Raw genomic sequence first — 22,079 nt, 5'->3', positions numbered from 1 at the left:
CCTGAGACAAGTGGCTATGCAGAGCCCTGACCTCTGCCCTGCGGCCCCACCTTTCACCCTTCCCTTGGCCAGGGGAAGTGGGGTTACCCCATACTCCTCTATGAATATGGGCAGTGGCTACCGGAGTGCAGTCTTATGGACTCCAAGGCACTTCTTGGACTCTGAGGAAGAAGCCTCAGATGAAGCACCAATGTACACCACAGCGAAGGGCCAGGACGGTGACAGGCATTCCTCAGCTGACAATCTCCCGAAGCCTGTGGCCTCCATCAAGCTGGCTCAGGAGACTGCTCCTGTCCCCTCCTGCCTGGCACAGCTCACAGATGAGGCCAGGCACTCACACTGCCTAACGTGACTACCGTCCTGGAGCCTCAGAAAGAAATCAGTTCAGCAGTGGTGTTTCATTTTAATCACTCTAAGGCCTGCTGTCCAAGTCCCCAGTTCTGTTAGGCCTTTTCTGAGATCATTCATCTCTATGCCAACAGGAAAACGCCATTAACTTTGAATCCCATAATCAGGGTTTGTCGATTAATGATTTCAATGTCAGCACTACCAGGGCAAACACAGTCACGCACCACATAACAGCATTTCAGACAACAGCATAGTGCATCTAGAGTGGTCCCATCCTATATATTTAATGGTTAATATGCAAATAGACCGAACGGCAGAATGACCGGTCACTATGATGTGCACTGACCACATACAATGCAGGAGCTGCACCCTGGTGGTCAGTGCACTCCCACAAGGGAGCACCACTAAGCCAGAAGCCCTGAACCAGGCTCACAGCTGACAAGCACAGCGGCAGCACTAAGGATGTCTGACTGATGGCTTAGGCCCGCTCCCTCTAAGCCAGCAGTTGGAAATCCCCCAAGGGCTACCAGACTGCGAGAGGGCGCAGGCCAGGCTAAGGGACCCCCCTCACCCTGAGTGCACGAATTTCGTGCACCGGGCCTCTAGTAAGATTATAATGGAGCTGAAAATTCCTATTACCTGGTGACGTCATAGCGGTCAAACATCGAAGTGCAACGTATTCTGCTATCATGTTTGTGGCGATTCCGGTGTAAACACACCTGATGCACTGCCAGTGCATAAAGTACAGCACACAATTATGAACAGTACATGGTATTTGATAAGGATAAAGGACCAGTTTATGTATTTATTATACTTTGTTTTGTTATTAGAGTGTACTCTTTCTACTTCCAAAAGGGCATGCCATGTTATGCCAACAGTATCCCATATTTCTCACGTCTCTCGACTGCATCATTTTCCCTTGTGCTCAATTTAGTCTCTTGACGTAATGTGCTGTACCAGCTTGTAGCCTAGGAGCAACAGGCTATACCATGTAGGCCAGACCACCTAGGTGTGTGTAATATACTCTATGATGTTCGCACATAGAAACAATAAAATCACCTAACAATGCATTTCTCAGAACGTATCCCCATGTTAAGTGACACAGGACTGTAAAATGAAACAAACCTTTTCTATCTACACCTTTTCTTCTTTATATTTGTTTGTTTAGCTCATCATAATGCCACGTACCAGGTTCTGTGCTTGCCACTGGTGGTAGGAAGAGCAATAGGCCAGTGCTAGCCCTCAAGAAATTGACAGTCCAGATAGAACCTCAGCAAGTAAAATGTATTTCTTCTTTTAAAATACATTTTTATTGATTTCAGAGAGGAAGGGAGAGGGAGAGATAGAAACATCAATGATGAGAAAAAATCATTGACCAGCTGCCTCCTGCATGCCCCCAAATGGGGATGCAGCCCACAACCAGGGCATGTGTCCTTGACCAGAATCAAACCTGGGACCCTTCAGTCCACAGGCCGATGCTCTATCCACTGAGCCAAACCAGGTAGGGCAAGTAAAATGTATTTCAATTTCATTCGGCCCTTCCTCCACTTCCTGTGGCAGCATATGTTCATATCATTTATTTGAGTGCCTTTGGTTTTATTTTATATTTACCATGAACACTGCATCTTTCTCTTTCAGTCATGTGTCAAGAAGTGAAGCTTAGAAACTAGTTCTTTCAGAAATTAAGGTATAAAAGATTAGGTACAGGATCTACCAACCCATTTGAGAAACAGTTTCTGACATCAGTTTCCCAATAATATCCTCTCTCTCCACAGGCTCTACAGTAGTCAAAATTAAAGTGTCACTTGTTTTGAGAAGCCAATAAGCTTCCCGACCTAAATGGACTCATGTGGTTACATACACACCTGAGCACACAGCCAGAACAACTTCATCCTGCCTATATCAGGAGAGGGGATATGCAACAAGGGAGAAGAGAGAGCTGCTTCTCTCCCTTCTGGAAGACCCAGCTATTTCCAATCTCCTAGGAGTCCAACGTGTATAGAGGCCATCCTATATAAAAAAGAGCTAATATGCAAATGGTCGTGAAGCCCTCACACCATAACAACCAACCAACAGGAGGCTGTGTGTGCAGCAGGTGCGGGTAGGCGGGGCTGCATGCACGGCAGGGCTGGGGGATGGGAGGCTGCATCCCCCACCCGGCGCTGGCCAGGAGACGTGACACTGTTGTTGTTTATTTATTAACTAGTGGCCTGATGCACGAAATTCGTGCACGGGGGCGGGGGGGCCCCTCAGCCCAGCCTGCACCCTCTCCAATTGGGAACTCCCTGGGGGATGTCCAACTGCCTGTTTAGGCCCGATCCCATAGGGATGCCTGCCTGATCGCCCCTAACTGCCCTCCCCTGCTGACCTGATCTCGCCCTCAACGGCCCTCCCTCCAGGCCTGATCTCGCCCCCAACTGTTCTCCCCTGCAAGCCTGATCTCGACCCCAATGGCCCTCCCCTGCCAGCCTGATTTTCCCCCCAACTGCCCTCCCCTGTCGGCCTGATCCGGCCCCCAACTGCCCTTCCCTGCCGTCCTGGTTGCCCCAACTTCCCTCCCCTGCCGGCTTGATCTCGCTCCCAACTCCCCTCCCCTGCCAGCCTGATCTCACCCCAGCTACCCTCTCCAGCCGGCCTGATCACCCTGACTGCCTCTGCCTCGGCCCCCACCACCATGGCTTTGTCCGAAGGAAGTCGGACGTCTGGAAGATGGCTGGTCAATCCAGTCTAATTAGTATATTACCCTTTTAGTAGTATAGATATATAGGATAGGATTGCTTAAATGGGGGGGGGAAAGTCTTTTTCATCAGGAGGAGATGCTCTTGGCAGACAAAAATACATAATCCCTATCTCTGGACTAATAGCCAGCTACATGCACTATACTGCCAAACCGGTCATTAAAAAATTGAACCACTTTCTTACACCTTACACCAAACAGCTGTTGCCCTTAAAACCCCTCCTCAGCCCCCACCTTAGGTTCTGCCTTCGTAGTTCACCCAGATTAGGTTCTGATTGGTAGGTTTCTATGCCAGTCAGCATCAAAAGTTCCACCTCCTAGGCAGCCATTGGCTCCTCACACTTCACCCAGATTTGGTTCTGATTGGTCGGTTTCTATGCCAGTCAGGTTCTCCTGGCCTATCAATGGGCCTGATCAGAGAGGCGGGGCTGATAAGCAGCCCCAACGGAGGCCCCAGAGAAAGAGGGGAGCGGCTGCTGGCCAGGCCCAAGTGAAAGAGAGAGTCAAGTGCTGATCAACGGAGGCTACGGATCAGACCCTGCTTCTCTCTTCAGGCCTCTCTTCGGGCAGGATCTGCAGTCCCCTCAGCAGTCAGTGCTGGATCTGGGCGCCTGCAGCAGCAGCAGCAGTCAGTGATGGGTCGCCACGGCAACCCAGCACTGACTTCCAGTTGGTCAAGCCTTCGGTCGTTATGGACCCTGGCTTTTTATATATATAGAAAATTTTATATATTATTTTCATATACATTTTACTAATTTTCTTTCAACTCTGACACTTCTGTTACAGAGAAAGGGCAAATAGCAATATTAAAATATTTCCTCTAATTAATTCCCTTTTAATGTGCACGAATTTCGTGCACTTGGCCACTAGTGTGCTTTATATTCTGAAGGCTATTTAAGGAATTATAGGAACGCCAAGTGATCTGTGATATGGCTTTCAAGTTATAAATGTCAATGACAGCCAAGTCTGCTGCGTTGGGAACTCTTCCAACAGCAGGTTGACAACAACCCAACTCGATCAGTCTGGGAGGCTGACAGGCAGCTGCTCTTTCAGTAGTTATTCCTAAAGGAGCCAAGAGTCTTCTCCAAGGCAGCTAGGTATGGTGTACTGGGGCAAGGGGTGGGGGGGTGGGGGGTAGCAACAATATATTTGGTGGCGGACAGACAGAGCCCGGGAGTGCCACATGATGCCAACACGTCTGCCTGCTCCGTGAAGGCTATCAACCACACCCAGTGCAGAGTGGCACAGGTGGGTGTGCCACTCTGCACTGGGTGTGGTTGATAGCCTTAAGAAACAACCAACCAAAAAACCACCACAGCACAGAAAAGGCAGGAAGATGCTCATCCCTCCCCTAGCATAAGCCACAGCAACTAGGTATCAGGGATCTGAGACCCAGCTCTGAGCTCCAGGATGCCAGCCCACTACCCCCAGCTGCCTTGCCTGACAATCTTGGAGAGCAGTGAGCAAACACCCCTATATACTACCACTAAACTAATCTCAGAACAGACTCTTAAGACAGATTGTTTGGCTGACCAATCTCTGAAATGAAGCCCCATTAAGTAATGTGTGCAATGTGTGATGTGGGGAAGCGGGGGGTGGGGGTGGGAGGGGGGGTGTTGCTTGTTGCATCTCAGACAAAATTCCCACATCTTTAGAGATTTGAAATCCCTTTGAGGTTCTGAAGAAGACACTTCCTGTTTCTCTGGTTTCTCCCAGCAGGACAAACTCCAAAGGTGACAGCTAGAGAGAAGCCTCTGATAAAAGTCACATGGTCACAGAATTTTCCTAACATTAAGGATTTTATTCACATCAGACATTTGTCTGCTTGCGAGTTGCCTGTGAGTTTTTAATCCTGTGATGTTGTTTGAGACAAAGTTTGTTCAAAGACTCACATACTAAGAAATGAATTAGGAATGTTTAGTGCTTCATTCTGTTTGCCCATAGCCTTGACACCCAAATCTTATCAGCCTGTGAAATCCAAATATTCTGCTCCCAAACTGAATGCCTGATTTACCAAAGTAACTCTCAAGGGTAGCCTGAACACTAGTTTCAAGCTCTACTGAATTCAGTCGGTAAACAAGGACATATTTAGCAAACAGCTTTCCTCACAAAGTATGATCGTAACTGGGGACTTTAAGAAAATGTAGTCTTTGAGCAATGGTTTCTTGATGTAGACTCAGCTCAAAAAGTATGCAATCTTGATGAGTCACACTCCAGTTCACTGCTGTTTCTTTTGGTCACATCATGATCCTCCATGTCAGGTCTTGGTTGGGCTGCTCTAAAAGGAACAGCCCTTCAATGTAAGACTGACTAAATGATTGAATAAAGTAATAAATGGCCTACTGCTCCCATCACTTTTCTAATTCTAGACAGATGAAACAGTCTTGCCAAATTATCCCACCGATCAAGTCCACTAGGCTTTAACCAGATAGCCAAGCGATGTCCCCTCAGGATTGGGCTGCACTGTATTTTGATGGTTCCAATTGCTACCATCTCACTCAACTACTTGGTCCTCTCCCTCCCCAGGTCAAATATCCTGGATCTGTGCTTGGCCAGGTAAATACTTGCTTACTACAGTACTTACATGGCCTAATAGGTCCTCCACCAATGTCCAGTTTAGAACAGTGATCACTCCTGAAATCACAAGGACAAAGACATTGTTAAGTTTCTCCTCTTTAAGGTCTTGATTTCACTGAAAACAGACGAGCTAACAAAGAGCTTCTATGAACTTTGCTTCTTCCATTTTGGAACCCAAGTGCCTTTTAAGATAGTCTCCCAAAAAAAGGATACCTAAAAATATCTAGGTGAGAGGCTTATCACTTCAACTCTAGAGGCATTTATCTAATAAATTATATTATCTCACTTGCTGGGATCCAAATCCATCCATTATTAGATCAGTAGGAGTAAGGCAGAGACAGGGCCTCTGCACAGAACTGCTCTTTGTTCCAAGTCTCAGGAGGCATTAAACCAAAGCTTTTACCAATCTTAAAGATTTCCAGACTCAACTATATCAATATACACACAGTCCCAAGTATATGTATAAACACAATTTTAGCAACAAACAGCTCTATTACAAAAAACAAAGGAGTTTGCCATAGATAAAGCCCACTGAATTATACACCTGTTCATTCAAATATAACAGATTACTTACAGGCACTTCACCTTGAAGAATAAAACCCAGAAAAAGCAACAAAAAGCCATTCTAGAAATATATCTACTATGTGCTTCTATACAGGTAATACTTCCCTCTATAAAACACCTTTATAAAAGAATAAAAGGCGGGGGGGAACATGTCCTTTAACAGATACATACAGTGTGTTTCTGCTATCTGTGGAATCTATCAGCAGAGAACTCTAAAACTGAAAGAGCTCAATTGGGAGGGAGGCAAGGAGAGAGCGAGGAGGAGGGAGAAGAAAAAAAAAGACCAAACTACACAGACCCACCTGCAAGCTGACTGCCCACAGGTCTTCTTAGAGTAACCAACTGGTCTACCTTCTACTTACAAAGAACATGCACCATTTTCTGAAGAACATGCATAAGAACATGCACCATTTTCTGCTGGGAAAAAAATGTCTGAGCAAATTTTGTTATTTTTAATCCAGTCAAGCCAATTCTCTCTTTATATGGTCTGTAGCATATAACTACCCTTCACAGCATTAACATTTGTGTCAATCTCTGAGCAATACCAGAGGGTGGTAAACTGGGCAATTTGGGAGAGCAAGCTCAACCCTCAGTCATCCCAAACTCACCATCTCCACAAAAGAGTCTAGCCTCACTAAATGCTTACTAAAGAGGAATGGAAGGCTGGAAGGAATCGAGGCAGTGCCAGTGACCTTGTGGCCACCTTTTTTTTATCAGCTTCTGTTTGAGATAGCTTTGAGGTGAGGACTGATTTTTGAAAATATACTATCATGATACAGAAAAAGCTGCTAACTCCAATAAGTCCAATCATCAAGATATACACTGAGTGGCCAGATAATTATGATCTCTGAACGCATAATAATCTGGCCACTCAGAGTGTGTGTGTGTGTGTGTGTGTGTGTGTGTGTGTGTGTGTGTATTAGAGGCCCGGTGCATGAATTCGTGCATGGGTGGGGTCCGGCTAGCCTAGCCAGGGGGAGGGGACATGGGCGGTTGGCCGGCCTGCTTGTTGGTCAAACTCCTGGTCCCTCAATTTGCATATTAGCCTCTTATTATATAGGATATACACTGAGTAGCCAGATTATTATGCGTTCAGAGATCATAATAATCTGGCCACTCAGTGTATTTTGAGAAAATAGAAACAGACTCATAGACACAGAGAACAGACTGATGGTTGCCAGAGGGGTGGGGGTTAGGGGACTGAGTAAAAAAGGTGAAGGGATTAAGAAGTGCACATTGGTAGTTACAAAATAGTCACATGCATGTAAAGTACAGCATAGGAAATATAGTCAATAATATTGTGATAACTATGTATAGTGCCCATTGGGTACCAGAAATGTCGGGGAAGAACACTTTATAAAGTACATGATTGGCTAACCACTATGCTGTACAACTGTAACTAATTCAAAATACTACTGAATGCAAACTATGTACTTGTGAAAAACAATCCTAAGCATCTTAGTCAACATCAAAAACACCTCATTCATGTGACATAATAGCCATAATAAAATGAATAGCCACGTGCCTCAGACCTAAGTAATATCAATTTACTTTCAGTGCTTTTATTCCTTTCTGTATGTTTTCATAAACATCTCACTTGGTACTATACATGGCAATTTTCCTAATGAGTACTGGGTTCAAGTGCAAGGGCAGTGAGTGACATGAATCATACCAGGAGAAAAAATGTAAAAATAATGTTCATGATGTGCCAAAAAAGAAAGTTCATCACCCTTTACCTCCCCCGATGCTTTCAGATTTGGGTTTGTTTTTCTTTAATAACACACTAATTAAGAAGTCAATCTTGATTTTACCTTAAGAATCAGACAAGCTACTCCCCGAGTCATAGGAAAACTACTGTATTACTCTTGGCTGTATATATTAGCAAAATTCATGGTCACCAAGAAACCAAAAGGCCATTCACTTCTATCCTCAGCAAAGCTTTAATGTCCAACTAATCTTAAATATAGTTTCCTGTGGAGCCAAGGTATAACATTAATGAAAATTTATAGCCATTTCTAGCTGTGTCTCTAAAGAAAATGTTGAAGGAAGTCCTTTCTCTTTCCTAATTTTCAAAACAGCATCACTCTGCCACTTTCATCAAGATTTCACCCAAAAATACCTTGCTTGGGTATTGACATACTCCCTCAACCTCTTCTTGGGCTTATGTTTTGATTTTCTTCCCTTTCTTAATTATAGCAAAACTGTGAAAACATTTGCAAATAGAGATCATGGGAATGCAATTCAAACTAGAAAAAAGAATAGGCCCCAATCACAGGAGACAGTGAAAGAGGAGCTAGAAAAAATTGGAATCCCATTTTTAATCAACATTTGCCTCTTTCATTTTATATTTTGGATAAAAGATACTGCAAATAGCCCATAAAATAACCTAATGATCAATGTTACACTCTAGGATGGTGTTCTATTAGAAATCTGCATTCTGTTTCTTGCCTCTATTCCTACCCCTTTTCAAAGCACCTCTAAGTGGGCGATGATAAAGCAAACATGTTCAAGGACCACCCTGCAGTGTCTCCTCTGGATCTGAAGATACAATGGCAGCCAATTCTACACCTCCCCTTCCCTCATGCTCTTCAGCACTGGAACCTGTTGGGTTGGTCCCTCTTCATTTAAACTCAAGCTTTCATCCTCTTATTCCTTATGGACAATGTCTCTCCAAATAGAGGATCTCAGAATCTTGATGCGAAAATAACCATGGACATGACTTAAAGAAGGCTTTCCCTTGTTCCTTCTTTTCCACAGCCTAATGAGCTTATTGAGAACATCAAAGCTGTCCCATATTTATTCACGTGAGAAAGTAGTTGAAGGGAGTCTATGGTTCCATCTAAAATATCTTCATGTCTAGAGAAAATATTTCTAATGATAGGATCATCCAGTGGTATACACTAAAAATGGCCATGTTTATAGGCTTTAAGTCATTCAATCTTCCTTATCGAATATCAGATGCTCACACAGGAAAAGACCCCATCATTACAACATCACTCCACTTGCATCTGATGTTGGGCAGAGCAGGCTCATTTACCAAGCAGTGAAATTCTAGAGTGGCCCTTAACACCACAACTTACACAATCTTAACCTTAAATATGTTTGGTTTCATCACACTTTGAACTGTCTAGCATATTTCCATCTCAGTGAGGCCTCTCATCCAGCCTCCACTGAGAGCTTCCCAAAATATATCACCCAATCCAAATGTGTCCCATATCGCTCACAATGCCTAGACTCAAACACAGGGGTCCACCCTCACCAGCCACGAGAGCAACAAAGTGAAGCTCCAAGTCTCTGTCTTCTTGTGTCTGAATCAGAGGTAATCACAGTGCCTCAGCCAGAAATGATGCCGGATTTATGAACAAACACAACAGAACCAAAGAGTACAGCCGCCACATCAGAGGGGCAGGGAGCCCTCTATAAACATTAGCAATTGTTATTTGGGTTGATATTGCTATACAAGGATAATTAATTTACAGGATAATAAAAGAGCAGTTCCAGAACCAGTCAGCAGCCTGGGAGTACAGCCTCTGTGAGTGCTCCATGTGCTATACTTTCATTTTGCCAACAGCAGTTTTGTCAGGCAGGTGTGACAATGACAATGATTTAGTGTACCCTTAGCTAAAATGATGGTCCTCAGGTAAAGTGTGCTTGATTCACAAATGAGAAAAAAAAATTTCAAACCTTGTGACTTTCAAATTCCTCATGAGCTTGGGTTATAGAGATAATACTTGGAGCCAACAAAGTTTATCCAAGATTCTACCAAGATGGCAGAGGGCCAGGAGTGTGGGACACCAGGTTTGCAACAGCTTTTAATGTTCACTCACAATGTCACAAAGAGAAAATCCCTGCTAAAAAACTTACACACCACCCCAAACAATATTTGGTATTTTCATCGAAATTATTCTAACAGGTACTAGGGAATTAATCTTAAAATTCTGTTTCTGGAACCATCCCCAAGTTACACCTGGTCTGTCCCTTAGCCTAACAGTTCCAGTCATTGTAGTCCCTGGATCAGCAACATGAACATCACCTGGGAAGCTGTGATACAGAATCTCAGGGACCCCCCCCCCCCACACACACACACACACACACACAACTACTAAATCAGGCTGCAACCTGAACACACCCTCCAGGAGTCTAGGAGGTGCGCTCAAGTGTAAAAACCACTGCCAATAGGCTATTAACATGTGGGCTGGACATCAGACAGCTCTTTTCCTTAAAATACTACCTGGCACTTTTTTTGTTCCTTAAAAACCTGCTATAGGATGGATGATGTCAACTGCTCCTTTCTATTTTTAAATCCTCATGATGAGGCTGAGGATGATTCATTCAGCGCCTTATGTGATCACTTAAAGAATAAGCTCCTTCTCTCCTGCCCCTAATGGAAGGTGATTGCTGCCTGTTATTCCTGATGTAATTATAGGAACGATTCAGTAACAAAAGCTTGTCCTTTATCAACCTCAGCAAATGCTGCAATAGAATTGTAATTATAATGCTCCATTATTTCCCATAATGTGTTCATATTAATGTATCCTTTGAAAGTGATCATATCACATGTCATAACAAGGAAACACGGAACCCGGGATCAAACTTAGTTTATTGTAAACAGAGACTAACACTGTGTTTGGACAAACCTTTTTCAACCGACAGGAAACAAGTATGCATTAACCATTTGGCTCATTTATCTCAATGAAATATGGGAAAACTGATTTAATGTTTACTATGCGTCCTAACGTGACCTCCCAATACTGAATGGTTTATCACCAGACACCACCCATCATCCAACTATTTATCAAAGCAGGAAGCATTAAGGTGCATTTCCTAAATAATAAATAACCTTTTCTATACCGTTAATTGGTTGAAGTATGTATTATTCGGAGGAGTTAATTTCATACCTGCTGTGAAGTCTCCTGATGAACTATGAATACCAACATATTATTAATTTCCCTTCCCTTTTTGATTAATTTCATACTTACACTGGGTGAGAAAGGCGTTATTAATGATGTCTGGAAGACAATGTTCAGTTCTTGTAAGATACTAAATCAACCTCAAGTGTTCAAGTAAACAGAACTCAGATAAGGAAATAATAATGGAATCATCTCTAGGAGGTGTCCAAGGTGCCATGCAAATAAATGCTCTGAAACCCAGACAGTGTTTAAGCTGTAAATTCCAGTTCAGACTCTTCTGGGACAGAAGGAGAATGAAAGCTGGAATTCTGGGGGCTGCAATATGCACAGATAAACTGCTGCCCCTAAATTAACTGAAAGTTAATTTATTTTCCACTTCAATTCTCAATTTTCCAAGGGTATCTGTGTTTTCCTTAGTCTCTTCACACCCTTCTCTTCTCTCGACTCTCTGCAACAATCACAGGACTCCTAGTTCTAGACGTGTGAAGAAAGAGGTCTCCCTCATCAGAGGATATAAGAAAGTATGAACATTTAGGAACCTTTATGTGTATATGCTAATCCTATCCTGATAATAATGCCTCCATTAGTTGAGAAACTGCTATGTGCCTGGACACTACTAATAAGAGTTCTGTATAAGATATCTAACATAATAGCTCCTTGAGGTACAGTTATTATACACATTTTGCAGCTAGAGAAACTGAGATTCAGAAAGCTAAACACCTTGCATCTTCACACAGATCTGCAGGGCTCCCAAGCCACACTGCTTCCCTAAGAGCCTGATTAAATGGACCATTTCGGCTGCCTGACATTATTCCAGAAGACCTGAAAGCTCGGGTATGATGTCTTCCTCTAAGAAACTCCCCTGCTAATCCAGCTCCAACTGACCCAAGTCTTTTTTGAATGCCAACATTTTTATACAATCTCACAATTCTACGCTATTGGATTTTCTCCTGTCCACTAGAGTACCCTGTGCCTTAAATCTCCCTTCATAAACAAGTCCAGCCAACTAAGACTGATACCCAATTCCTAAGTACAGCTTCAGTCATCTCTGGCCATTGTCTAGGGCGGTGCTCTCCAATGATAGCCCCTCCTACATGCGGTTATTTAATTTAAGTTAATTAAAATTAAATTAAATAAATTCAATTCTCAGACACACTAGCCACATTTCAAGTGCTCAGTAGCTTCACATGGCTAGCGCTCTCGTGCTGGGCAGACAGCACAGCAAATAGAGGACATTTCGTCGTGGCAGGTAGTTCTACTGGACAGCACTGGTGTCCAGCTACCTCAAGACAGCATTTTTCCACCTAATACCCACCAACAGCTGTGCAGAAGGACAAAGCCTCCTACCTCAGAGCTAATTAAAGGCTTCATCAAAATAACTGGGGCCATACCTGTGTGTCTTCACATACCACCTTCTAAGGAGTAACATTTCTTGAAACGTTAAGTCACTTGGTAAACTTATAAACAAAGCAAGCAGACCGACAGCATAGAACAGAAAGCACTGGAAATGAGTGGCAATAAGAAACAACCATCCTAAGACCTTCCATTAAGTAGTAACCACCCTCTGCAACTGTAGGTCAGGAATCACCAGGAGCTATCCCACACATGCACAGCCACCCATGCAGGACCTCACCAAAGCTCTCTCAGAGTGAGGAGTTAATCTTTGCTATTTCTCCTTGGAAAGACAAAAATCCCCAAAGTTGGTCTCTTATTTCTAACTAGAGGCCCAGTGCACGAAATTTGTGCATGGGGGTGGGGGAGTCCCCTCAGCCCAGCCTGCACCCTTTCCAATCCAGGACCCCTCAGGGAATGTCTGACGGCCAGTTTAGGGATTGGTCCTAAACTGGACATTCCTCTCACAATCTGGGACCGCTGGCTCCTAACTGCTCACCTGCCTGCCTGCCTGGTCGCCCCCAACTGCCCCCCTCTGCTGGCCTGGTTGCCCCTTACTGCCCCCCCCTACTGGCCTGGTCGCCCCCAACTGCCCCCACCCCTGCCGGCCTGGTCACCCCCAACTGCCCCCCTGCCGGCCTGGTCACCCCGCACAGCCTGCTGTTCAGTCGTTTGGTCATCCCTCACTAACCCTACCCTGCCGGCCTTGTCGCCCACTGCTGTTTGGTCATTACTGTGATGAAGACCTGGACAATTTTCATATTCCTCTCTTATTAGTATAGATTATTAAAGAAGTCAGTGCAAAGAAACCACCTTTCAAATCACTTATTTCCTACCAATCAGTTCCACTTAATTGCTTCACTAAAAGTTGGACTGACAACAATGAGATAAGTTCTTAATGACAATGACAGTCTGACAACAGTCTAGAAAAGAAAGCCTCCATCTGCTTGGTCCCCTCACTGACACCTGATCTGGAAGGAGTTACTTAAAAGATTTCCAGGAATTAAAAACTTGAGAAACTGAGTGCAGCTCCTCTTGGGGAGAAGATCCTAAGCCAACAGGTGGTTACTACTGGATCAGAACAGCCCCAGGTGGGGCCATGATGAACAGGCAGGGTCACTGATATGATATTCAACTGTTACAACTTGCAAGTGCTCTGCACCTGCATTGCTTCCCCCTCAGTTCTCCATCCCGCTCCCCTTCTTCCCTCTCTGCTCCCTGGGCACCAGGGATTGAACTCTGTGCCCAAGACAAGCCAGCCCTCATGCTGCCCACCCTGGTCTATTAAGTGTGGATTGAAGTCTGAAGGCCACCTCCATTGTCAACTCCTTTAAGGCAATTTTAGCCTTGAGGGTTCCAGACTCAAATTGGTATATGGCTCAGACGTAGGCTTCTCACACCACAATGATAAAGCAGCAAACAAGAATTTTGTAAAGCTAGGACAAGAAATCAAGGTGGAGAGTATTCTAATAAATATGCTAATCAATTCATCCTTGTGGGGGTAGGATGATGATAAACTAACTTGTTCCTCCTTAGAGCCTATGAACTCCATCTGATCCTGGATAAATGTTCCTCGCTCCCATCTCCGAGCTCCCAACTTAGTCACATCAGTAATGTCTGCCTCTTCCCAGGATTACTCACCTTGGCTTAAGGACCAACTGAATTACTAATCGTAATGAGAGTTCCAGCATTAACCACTTCCTAACCAATAGCTCATAATAGATTTGTAACCTAGGGACCTTTCTCCAGCCTCATGCTTCCTCCCTCCCAACCCACTCCTCATCACCTACCATATGAACCACCCAGGCCAGGCCTTTCTGCTTCAAAAAGGTGACTTAGGAACCATCTCTAAGATCAAACCCTGGCCTGTGCAGCCCTCCAGAATCAGGAAGGACTGCTTTGCTCAAGCAATAGCAATAGCAACCCAACTAGTCTACCTCTTCTCCCTGTGCCTTCAGATTTTACCTGCGCCCAATGCAGGCGTATCTCCTTTTATTGTGCTTTATAGGTATTGCATTGTTAATACAGTCAACAATAAAAAGTAACATATTTTAAAATAAATAAACTCACTATTTTATTTAAAAATAAAAGAATTGAAGGCAAGACTCTCCACCAGTAAAAAGTTTACGACTCACTTTATTGTGATACTATACTATGGCGGTCTGGAACTAAGCCCACAATATTTCTGAGGTGTGCGTGCACATGCAACGTACCTTCCCTAACAAACAACATCTACTCTGGAAACTTTCCCAGACCTGAGGTGTCCTCTGCCTCCTGTGTGGTGACACCCAAAACCTGACTGTCAACTCCTCAAGAGCAGAACACATCTTACACTCCTTGGTATCTCTAAATAGCATTTTAGACACAGAATCTTACACAAAACCAACACTCTACAAGTACTTGATATTCCACTGAAAATAGTTTCTCTCCACGCTTGTAAGTTCATTATTCCAACAGTGGATTCCCAGACTCTAAGACCCCTTCAAAGTATTGTTAGCACACCGTGAGCCCACAAAGGCTCTATGCTGAGGCAGGGCGCCCCGGCTCTGGACTCAGGCTGCCAGTGACTTCCAGCTCCACCGATTATCAGGCAAGGCAGGTGACCGCTAAGCCTTCGCTTCATCTTTTGTGAAACCTGGGTCATAATAGTGCCAATGCTACTCAGGTTCTCTGCATATAAGAGATAATAATAAAGCACTCAGCACAGTGCCTGGCACACAGTAGGCATTCAAATGTTACCTCTGCCCCTTTTACTGTTATTAAGTAAGTCTCCTTAAGGGCACAGGTAGCATAATAGAAAGAACACAGTTATGGGAATTACACTGACCTGTGTTCAAATCCCAACTGTTCAGATCCTAGCTGTGGGACCTTGGGGAAATTCCTCAACCACTCAGCTTCAGTATTTTTATCTGTAAAATGGGATAATAATCAACCTCAAAGGGTTAGTCTAAGGAAGTCTAAGAATTAAATGAAGGACTATACCTAAAGTTCCCAGTACACAGTCAGCAACTCGGTTAGTGGCGTTTACTAAATATGACTGTAATTCAGTCAAAACACAACTGGAAAGAAAGGAAATGACACCTGTGTCCTCCTCACTCCCATCCCTGTCATCTCCCTCCAGACTCAGTCTTTAGTCCACAGAGCAGGCCCACCACCTTTCAGAGGCTTCAGCAAGGCCTCCCAAAGCACAGCCAGTGCAAGAGAAGTACACGGAAAGCTGCGAGGAGACCGTGTGTACATCCTCATTTTCATCGCTTTGCCAGCCGGTTTCCAAATATTCCTATCTATTCACACTTACACATAACTCCAGGGAGGCCATTCCTGAAAGGAAAACACACTAGTACTATTGATTACCTTTTTTAAACAAGTCTAAGATTGAAACCATCCTTACCAAAAAAAGAGCCCAACTGCTGAGAGAAAAGACCAGATTTGAAGCAAATATTCAAACAAGTGGATAAAACCCTAGGAAATGCAGACCCCCACCAAGATCACACCCTTATTGGGGAGAAAAATAAACTCTACTCTTTCAGATCAATTTGTAAGTTTTTGAAAACTCAAAGGGGAAATCAGAGCAAGGGGAGAAGTCCCCAGGGGAGAGGCCTGGGCTGCACTCTCCCCTTCCCAGGCCCTGTGGTTCCTGGCATCTGCCTCCTCTGAGCTCCAGAGCAGGGGCCCAGGAGGCCCGAGGGGCAAATCCTTGGCTCAGGTCCCTCAACTGCTGGAGGGGAGAGGATGGGCAGGAAGCCAGCCTCAGTTATATGAGATACCAGGTAACCAGGTTCCCACCAGAAATATGTGTCTCCTCACAGAAGATCTTACTCCATAGGGCTGAAAAATGACTGCACTTCCTTCCACTCTGCCAATTAGACCCAGTGCCCAAGGCAGGGCACAGCAGTCCCCAGGCATGCAGGCTCTGACCTAGTCCTGCTCAGCCAGCTGATGAAGGACAGTCACTCCCCCTGACGCAGGCCAATGAAGGCCCATTGGAATCCAGGGGGAGTGAGTTGTACTTCACAGGGGCATACATTGCTTGAAAGAGCTGCAAACTCACTGACCATCCCCAATACTCTAAGAAGCCCTCTGCATCCAAGCTTCCTCACTCCTCACACCGCCACCTCCAGCTGCACATTCTTCCTCGCCCTGGCCTCCGGCTCCAAGGTGTTCCTGCTAAAACTCTGAAGTCCACAGCACGCTCCTGGCTGATGAGAGCTCGCAGTTCACCAGCAGTTTCAGATCACACTACTCATCAGACCAGAGCCCCAGCTGGCAGCCCTGATGCTCACTGACAAGCCCTAGGCTCCTATACCATACCTGTTACAGCAATCCTTTTTTGGAGCTGAAAAGGAACAGATGAAGGAACGGAGATGCAGAATTAAAGGAACGAACACACATCAAGTCACAGACCTGACAGGTGGCAAAGCCAGGCTGTGAACCCCAACAGTCTAGACTCACCTGTAACCTTTGTATTGACCATGCTCCTTTCAGCCACCCTGGACCACCTGTCCTTTCACTAGAATGCTGGAGAAAAGAATGACCTCTTAGGCCCAACAAACCATCCTCAGCTGCTGGGTGCTGGGGAGGGCAGGGAGGACCATCCATGTCCTCCCCACCTACACCGACAGCTGTGCCCACCCTCAGCAGCATCCCTCCGAGGAGCAGAAATGGAAACTGAAAGTTATCACGCAGGCCAGGCTGCACTAGTCAGGCCAATGTGTTTGATTTGCTTGGTGTAACGGTTACACTGTAACCCATCCTCATTCCTGGCCAAACCCAGCAGCACAGCGAATCTGAACTTTCTCTGATGCCATTTAGGAACCACCATCCCCTGCCCATCTTTCCCCAAAGCGGAAATTTTTTAAAAATAGCTTAATTGTTGATTTTTTTTTTTTAAGAGAAAGAGGAAGGGAGAGAACAAGTATGAAAAATACCAATGTGAAAGCGAAACATCAATCAACTGCCTCCTGCACACTCCCTACCAGGGATCAAGCCCACAACCCAGGCATGTACCCTGACCAGGAATTGACAAGCAACCTTTCAGTGCACGGGATGATGCCCAGCCAACTGAGCCACACGTGCCAGGGCTCAGAGCAGCAATTCTCAAGGAAGACTTGGGAGAAAAATGTCAGAATCCACCCTAGGAGCTTCTAAAAAGATATGCCACCACCATGAAGAAATGCAAAACAAATAAACAACCAAAAACCCAGAATCTTCTAGGGCATAAACAGTAAGGAGAGGAGCTGGAAGTCTAGTTAACTTCCAAACTCTGTGGGCCAGTATCAAGCCACAGCCACCTTTTTTTTTTCCTGAGCAACCTTGTCATGCTTCAAGTAATTTAACATTCCACCTCCAGAGATTCATTTAGCGGGTTCTTTGCAAGTGAACAAAAAAGAAAGAGGGAGGGAGAGAAGGAGGGAATGAACAAGATAGAAAAGACAGACAGACAGAAAGGAGGGAGGAAGGGAAAGAAAGAAAGTCCTGGGAATCCTTTTACATGACACTGTAACAGGAATAATGAGACCTTTCACACACATACATATCCTCTCGTGTCTCTCTCTCTCTCTCTCTCTCTCTCTCTCTCAGAGAGAGAGAGATTGTGAGGATTTAGACCAGCACACTTCAAAAGAAAAACAATGCAAGCCACTTAAGTAATTTAAAATGTTCTAGAAGCCACATTAAAAAGGTAAAAAGAAACAGGTGAAATTAATTTTAATAATGTAGCTTATTTAACTCAATATATCCAAAATATTACTGTAAAATCTGCAATTGACATTCAAACATTCATGAAATCTTTTATTCTTTTCTTCACACTAAGTCTTCAAATTTCTGTGTGTATTTTACATTTACAGAATATCTCCATTTTCAACTGTTCACAGCCAAAACATGGCTAGTGGATACCATGCTAGACAATCCAAATTTATACAGAGACGGGAAGGGAAAAGAGCAAGAGAAGAGATAGATATAAGATCTTGTACAAAGAACTAAGGGAATATGATATCCAGGGCCATCCAGGCTCCACATTCTGTGTTCATAAGGGGACAGGTACAACCAGCCTTCAAACTCAATAGTGAGTATGTTAGCACTCACTCACTCAATAGTGAGTATGTTAGTATATTTGCTAACTAAGAGATAGCAGGTGTCACCATTTTTGTGCCTAAAAGTACCAGGCTCACAACTGAAGAATGAGAGTCCATTACAAATGGACACTCAGTAACATGGTACCCAGTTAGTTGTACATCACCACACCTACACACGCCTACTAGACACCAAGCGACAGTCTGCACCCTCGGCGCCCACACTGGAGAATGAAGCTCCACTCAAGGAAATAAAACAACTGTTCCCGTCCACTGAGGGGCTATGGAGGGCAGATGACAAAAGGAGAAGGAAGATAGCTTACCACTTGTGGTGGGCAGAACAACCCCCCACCCAAAAATGTCCTTGTCCCAATTCCCAGAATCTGTGTTACCTTACATGGCAAAGGGACTTTGCTGACATGATTATGTTAAGGATTTTGAGATGGAGAGATGATCGTGGATTATCTAAGGGATCCAATCTATCCTACCTAATAATAGACAAATATGCAAATTGACCGTACCTTTGCTATGCCCGCGATTGGCCAGGAGGCGTGGGGGGGGCGGGACTTGGGGTGGCCGATTGGGCCGGCGGCACGCTGAGCTCGCCTTGCCAGCGGCGGCTCGAGCTCAGTGTCTGCGCCATGGCTGTGTTGCAGCACAGAAGGGGCCTCTGGGGCAGCAAGCTCATGTCCCACCAGGGACCATCAAAAGCGGGGGAGCTGGGTACCTGTCCGCTCAGGCATCCAGCTCCTCCGTGATCGAAAGCGAAAGTGTGTAGGGGACCCTACACATGCATGATTCAATCATGCACTGGGCCTCTAGTCTATATATATAAAAGCCTAAGTGACCGAACGACTGGAATGATCGGTCGCTATGATGTGCACTGACCACTAGGAGGCAGATGCTCAACGTTGGAGCTGCCCCCTGGTGGTCAGTGTGCTCCCACAGCAGGAGCACCACTCAGCTGACTAACTGGTCCCAGGAGCCCACCAGCCCAGCGGAAGCCACTCACTGCCTCAGCAGTCCTGCAGGTCCAATCTCTGGAGAATGGCCCAGGCACCAACAGACCAGTGCCACCAGCACAATCCTGACAGTGCTGCCGGCCTCCTGGAAGTCAGCCTCTGGCACCGTGGCCGCTTCCCCTCCCTAGATACTCCACAAAGAAGAAGCAACATAAAAGCAGCTGCCAGGTGGATCCCGACAACCAGCGCAAATGTCAGTGGGACAGATCCGGATCCTGGGCCAGCAAGGGCATCCCACCACCCGCTGATCGCGTCCCACCCCTCCCCCGCAACCCCCTTGGGACCACATCCATGCACAAATTCATGCACCGGGCCGCTAGTGTAATCATAAGGGTCCTTAGAGAGAGAGGCAGGAGCATCACACAAAAGCAAACGTGTCATGGAGTAGAAATCAGAGTGATTTGGTCATTTGCTTTGAAGATGAAGGGGACCAGGTGCCAACAAACACATACATAGCCACCTTTAGAAGCTGGAAATGGCAAGGAAAGAGTCTTCCCCCAGAGCCTCCAGAAAGAAAGCAGTCCTGCCAACACCTTGATTTTAGCCCAATGACTACGGACTTCTGACCTCCAGAACTGTAAGATAACAAGCTTATATTAAAGCACCAAGTTTATAGCATTTTGTCACAGCAGCAATAGGACACTAATATATAATGTGTAGAGTGGTCAGTTAGACACACACATCAGCTAGGATGCCTCTCCAAGTACAGTAGTAACTGCACTTATAGTATTAGCAATGGTAATGGCCACCATTTATGGAGGGCTTACTCACACAACCTCAAGTATCCTGCTATAAATACTTCACAAACATTTTTTAAAATACAATTTTCAGTTTGGAATAACTTCAGATTGACTGAAAACTTACAGAGAGTACAGAGTCCCTGCCTACTGTTCACCAGCTTTCTCAGTGCTAACCTCTGACACGACCATGACACATTTGTCAAAACTAAGAAATTAACATTAACTCAACGACAACCTTTACTGGTATTCCACCAGTTTCCACAGGAACCATATCTTCCCAAGAACAGAGTGGAGTTAAGTACCATCGAATCCCTGTGCGATGGAGGAGGATGTGGAACTTAGTAACATGCAAGCACCTACTCGTGGTCACAACAGTGAAGACTGGCGACGCTTTGCAGCTGGTTTCCTCTGCTTGACCCCCACACTGTAGGCTTCCCTAGATATCACCACCCTAACCTTACAGGTCAGAAACTCGACAAGAAGCTAGTTACATGAAGGTACGCCACCAGGAGCAGGTCAAACCTGGAGGCTTCTGACTCCCAAGGCCTTGCTGGCGACATCACCTCCCCTCTCTGACACAGAAGGGGAGCAGCCACTCGGGTTCATGAAAAGCTCCTGAAACGCATGAGAATATCGTGGCAGCTGTGATGGGAAAGGAGGGATCATGCCTCTGGAAATCACCTAACTTGCTGTAGGCCCACTAGTACAACAGAGAGCTTTCTCGTGACTCTCAGCGAGCAAGGAGAAACTCGAGAGTCCTTCACGAGGAGCATTTCTAGAGCAATCTGCCACAGAAGGAGTTGCCATCAATACTGATCCTCAACCGAACTTCAATTAAACCTCCGGGATCCGTGCGCTGTGGCTTTTACAACATGACTAAACTAAGCTGCTATAAAACAGTCTGCTCCTCGGGGATCCTGCACCTCAAACCTTTCCACCCCTAGATTTTACCACCTAAACAACATCAGTGGGAAGAAGAGCAGTTCCCACTGTGAGGTCCTCACCAACCTCACATACAGCTACACATAGCAAATGGGTCAGGAATTAGACAAACTCACCTGATGGCCCAGACAAGCCACCTAGCTCACCTCTCTCCCAGCCTTTACTTCCTTGTGGCATCCATGGCAGAGCAGGCCTCTGGGCACTGGTACAGTACCTGTTTTATTATCTGTGTATAGGCACACCTCAGAGATACTGCAGGTTCAGTTCCAGAGCACCACAATAAAGCGAGTCGTAACTTTTATGTTGGTGGAGGTCTTGCCTTCCATTTGTAAAAACCACATGTGTGAAATGTAATAAAGCAAAGCACAACAAAACAAGGTATGCCTGCGTCTCTATCAGTGGTTCTCCGAGTATGGCCCCCAAACCAGCATCAGCATCACCTGGGAACTTAGAGATGCAAATCCTTGGGCCCCATCCCAGGCCTACAGAACCAGGAACTCTGAGGGTGGGCCCAGGAACCTGAGTTTTAACAAACCCTCCAGCTGTTTCTGATGCATGCTAGAGTTTGAGGAACCACTCAGCTACGCATTTCCCCCTCCATGCTGACCTGTGCCCTGGACATGTGTCCCGAAAGGTCTCTGTCTGCAAATAAACACTGTGTCATACATCGACTGTGGGCCTAGGGAAGCTGCTTGCGAGCCCGGTGGGGGCGGCACATTCATTTATCACAGTTAGGGAAGGTGCAGGCCAGCAGAGGCCAGGCCTGTGCTACATGC

At 45.4% G+C, this 22,079-nt stretch overlaps 1 protein-coding gene across 1 annotated transcript in view; it reads right to left on the bottom strand.

Moving 5' to 3' along the window:
• MGAT5 (alpha-1,6-mannosylglycoprotein 6-beta-N-acetylglucosaminyltransferase) overlaps positions 1 to 22,079 on the bottom strand; it is a 368,322-nt gene that overhangs the window by 307,937 nt on the left and 38,306 nt on the right. The window contains exon 2 of the mRNA XM_054722778.1: positions 5,670 to 5,719. The gene's annotated coding sequence lies outside the window, so the exon portion shown is untranslated. The remainder of the gene's footprint in view (positions 1 to 5,669; positions 5,720 to 22,079) is intronic.

The sequence above is a fragment of the Eptesicus fuscus genome, chromosome 11 (assembly GCF_027574615.1).
Source record: "Eptesicus fuscus isolate TK198812 chromosome 11, DD_ASM_mEF_20220401, whole genome shotgun sequence".
NCBI classification, from domain to species: domain Eukaryota; kingdom Metazoa; phylum Chordata; class Mammalia; order Chiroptera; family Vespertilionidae; genus Eptesicus; species Eptesicus fuscus.
This window is presented reverse-complemented; position numbering and strand designations above follow the sequence as displayed.